At 36.3% G+C, this 4,735-nt stretch overlaps 1 pseudogene; it reads right to left on the minus strand.

The window, feature by feature from the left end:
- Positions 1–4,203: 4,203 nt before the first annotated feature.
- LOC110595128 lies at positions 4,204–4,732 on the minus strand (annotated as a pseudogene).
- Between the last annotated feature and the right edge of the window lie 3 nt (positions 4,733–4,735).

Below are 4,735 nucleotides of genomic sequence, written 5' to 3' on the forward strand. Positions count from 1 at the left end.
AGAAACCTTTAATCCATGAAAACTTAATCAATGATTGCCTTTAAACCCTTTTCATATGATAATCTTAAAATCCCATAACAAAGGATAACCTAATCCGTGACTGACATATTCTATAAACCTTTTTCATCCTAAGCTGATTGATTTATACCAAGTTAAACAATTCTATAGAAGCTTAAGTATTTACTTTACAAATGAAAGTGGCCCATCCCAGAATGTTTGGAATGTGGCCCTGTTCAAAGTTCACAGTGGGCTACCTGCAAGTAACCCAGCTGCATTCTTTCAACAAAATGGCTGTCTTCTAAAACTATATTCTACAATTTACACCTTCAATAAATCCTAAGATCATGACCCAGAAGCCTGTGACCAATACTAAGGCTCTTAGATGTGACACGAGTCTGAATTATAAGTTGTGTGAAAGCCAAAACTGCAGTTTGAGGATGAATGGGAGCAATGAGCTTCTAAAGTTAGCTTGTGTTCATCCCAGTCTGAGTTTTTATGTTTTGACCTCACAGGAGCTTAATCTGGTTAGGGCTGAGTAGAAAGGGGGAGGAAATGGGGTCAATAGCTCCTGAACGCATCCTAATGGTCTCGGGGTCAACAGCGCTTCCTGATCCCTAATGCTCAGTGGGCCTCCGTGGCCGGCTCCCAACACTCTACTGGGAGTATAATCAGAGGAACTCAAATCACTCTATGAAAAAGATACCTGCACATTGCAGCATACTTACAATAGCAAAACATGGATCCAACTGTGCTGCCCATTGAAAGAGAATGGAATAAAAAAAATATGGTATATATATACAACGGAATATTGTGCAGTCATAAAGAAGAACAAAAGCATGAACTTTGCAGCAACTTGGATTGACTTAGAAGCTATAATACTGAATGATCTATCACAGAAACAAAGAACCAAGTATCACATGTTCTTACTCATTAGCAAACCTTGAACAACTATTGTAATACTATAAGAAAGGAATTGGCAATAGTGGGAACTGCCAGGGGAGGGCAGAAGCAGGATTGGTAGTATTGGGAAACTGCCAAGGGAAAGGGTTCACACCTCATCAACAAGTGTTCCTGCATAATGAGCGTTTGCATACCTAACCTTGAATTGTACCCCACATATTTAAAATAAAATATATTTTTAAAAGATAATGAAAAAAGAAAATGAACACAACAATTAAAATCAAAGTCATCTGTAAGTTAATTTTACATTAAAATGTCAATTGTATATACATGAAGGCAAAACTCATTTTTCTTGACAATGAAAAGGTATATTGATTAAACTGAAAATATAATATAAGATATATATGTAAATGTAATAAAATATATGCTCTCTATATAACAAATATCTGCTTTCTTAGCAAGTTTTAACATTAGTTTGAAACTATCTGGCAACTTAAGCACCATTTGGTCAAGTCTACATAGCTATAAATGAACAGAATCTGGCCTCCTGAGAAAAATTGTCCTGTTATTTTCCTACTCCTTTCATTACAAAGAGCACTGGGAGTCATTTTGAGATTACAGCCAAGTGACCAGTGAATCTACAAGTAATTGGTAAACAGTATCTTTAGTCATTTTGTAGTTCAGACATAAGGCAGTATAGTACGATAAAATTTCTGACTTGGAAGTCAGTCAGACATAGATTTGAATGATGGTTCTGCCTCCTACTGAGTTTGAAATTTTAGGATTTAATTAACTTTGGGGCTTTTGTTTTATTATAGCATACATTCTGTAAAAGACAGTTATTATTATCTCTGACCCCATTAAATATATTATGCAGTTGAAAGATAGGCATATGCTGAAATAACTTGTGAAATGTAAAGCATAGTGAATTGTTATAATATCGGTAATATAAGAAAAGCATACAAACCAAACGAACAATATTTAGAGAAAAAAGTGATGTTTCAAAAAAATGTATCATTAAAGTCTTTGAGTTCTCTGACTTGAATCTGCAACAAGCTGAATATTGGCAGGCACTAGGCATGAGGTTCAAAGTTAAATCAAATATAATCCTTGTCCTCAATAGGATGTATCACATGTAAATCAGTAAGCATACTGTAATGCAGTAAATTATAGATGCAAATTATAAAGCTAAATAAATACATTGGAAAGGTTTGCTTCTTACTGTGCATATGTATGTTGTAGGTAGACAGGCAGTGAGTATGTGTAATATAACAATAGTTAGAAAACAGTGAAGTCAACAGAGAAAGAATGCTTGAGAACTGAATTAAAATTTGCCCTTAGAATTCTATAATTTTACTTTTTAACATTTTTTAATGATCTTTCATTTTATCAGTGTGCAATTTTGTATTTCATGACTATGTTTCAACAAAAATGCAAGTTTCATTAGCTCATGTCTGTCTTACTATTTAAAAATAAATGTTATTATGTATATTTAGTGTATACAACATGATGTTATAAGATATATATATCCATTATTTTACATTATTTCAGTATTTTCCTCCCTGTGGCTAGAGCAGCTGTAATCCACTCATTTAGCAAAAATTCTTAATATAATACACTGTCCTTAATGACAGTTCTCGCATTGTGCATTAGATCTTTTGACTTGTTCTATCTTGACATCTTTTTTGTAATTTTCATTCTATATCTCCTCATTTGTGCCCCCAAGTCTTCACCCTGGTAAGCTGTTTTACTCTCTATCTCTATATATTTGAATTTTTTTTACATTTCACATATAGTGGAATTATGTAATTTGTTTTGTGTTCCTGCCTTTTTTATTTAATGCAGTGTCATCCAGATACACCTAAATGGCTCTTCTCTTTTTTTCTTAAGGCTAAATAATATTCCATTATAATCCATTGATATATATGTGTGTATATATATATATATCAATCACAGTTTTGCATTCATTTATCCATTGGTGGAATATTAAGTTGTGGAAAAGTTTATTTGGTTGCAATTATAGGACCTAAACTTGGCTATCACAAATTGGGAAAATGATGAGTCAAAGGAAAAAGGCAAAGTATGAATTGGAATAAGGACTAAAAAATAAATGAAATTAGGGCAGTGCTTCAAACCAAAACACATATGAGGGTATACCTGATAATGTTTTAAAATTGACCAGTGTTATTAGCTTACTTTTTAATCATCATTGGTATCAACTTGGAACATTTAACTTTTTTGTCATTTAATCTTTTTTAAAAATTTTATATGTCTATTAATATCAACATTTAAAATCCATTATGTTTTGAATAAAATAATAAAAAAATACTATGTTAAATATAAAAACGATATAGTTCTCATACAGGATGTTTATTGCTTTAGTTTTAATATGTAACTAATTAAAATCAATGTGAAGAAACTTATTACACAATAGATAACGGTGGTGTAGCTGTGATAAATGCAACTCATGGGTAACAGTAATCAATAGTCTAAAGAAGTCATTTATTAGCATGCAGCAGAAGGAACATAAGAGATGAGAAAATTAAAAGAAATAACTTACTACTTCCCAATTGAGTTGTAGTAATATTATTATCAAACAAAAAAACTGAATCATCACCATTTTCTTTTTTAATATTTTTGGAAGTTTGAAAGATTTCTTTTTTTAACAAACAGAGCAAAAAAAAAAAGATTTGGCATTTTAAAAGTCAACAATTATCAATCATTAGAAAGGTAAATATCTCCTCAATGCCCTAAAGTACAAAACCATAGATCTCCACAGGCTCAAGACCAGAAAGCGAGGACGTGTAAATCTGAGGGTGACAACTCGACCCACATCCCTCTGCAGGCAATGCAGCCACCTGGGGTCCAGGCCCAGCCTCAGGACTGCAAGGCCTCCATGGGCTGAGATGGGACATCACTGCTGAGATTCGCTATTCGCAGTGGATGCAAAAGCCATCCAGCAAAATCCCATTACAAATAAATTAAAGATCATTCAAGAAGAACACATTAAATTAGGAAAAGAAAGGAGTATCTTCCAAAGATGGTCTGTTACCTGGGACAGAAGAAAAGCAGAAGTGGAAGTTCAATTTCAAGTATTTGCTACTCAGTTTCATTTTATTGTGTTGAAAGTTTACAAAAGTCCACGGGCCTCCCCCACAAACTCTGAGCATCCACACTTGCTCTGTGTCACTGGCTTCATCCAACAAGGTACAAAGGGTGAGTGCTTCCCAAGTCTCCCTGGCTCCCAGCGACAGGCTGTCAGCCCTGGGTGTCTTGTGCACAGGGTGACTGAGAGTAGGGCTGTTATCTCACTCTGACACTGGGATTTTCCTTACTCGTGAAAAGGGATTTGGTTCTGGGCCCACACTACTCATTGTAGATGAGCTTGATAAATCATGGGCCAGGATGGCCTTGAGGTGCAGCATGTGCCACAGGTACTGCAGGTGTGTGAGGTCAGTGGAGATGTACAGCAGTGGCATGATGGGCTGCGTGACTATGACCAAGAAGGTCTGGCCCTGGGCGCCAAGGTCAGCTCCACTGGGTCCTGCAGGCAGCCCGCCTCTCAGACTTAGACCTTGGCGGTCTGGCCGTGGGGCTCCACAGTCACATTCATGCTGGGCTTACCCTTAGTTCCACCAGCACAACCAGTTTGATGTGGTCGTTCTTGTATTGGATGGTGCATGGAGTAGCTGTTGTGCAGCAGGCCGGGTTGGGCCTGGAACAGGAGGTGGTTCTCCATGAACTATAGCCCTTGGAAGCTGAGCATCATGTCCTGCAGAATGCCTGGGGTGTCTGCCCTCACCAGCCCCTTGCAGCTGCGCTTCTGCAGGGTCAG

Source organism: Carlito syrichta, unplaced genomic scaffold, assembly GCF_000164805.1.
Source record: "Carlito syrichta isolate Samal-C Ts95f unplaced genomic scaffold, Tarsius_syrichta-2.0.1 Scaffold275564, whole genome shotgun sequence".
Classification (NCBI taxonomy): Eukaryota; Metazoa; Chordata; class Mammalia; order Primates; family Tarsiidae; genus Carlito; species Carlito syrichta.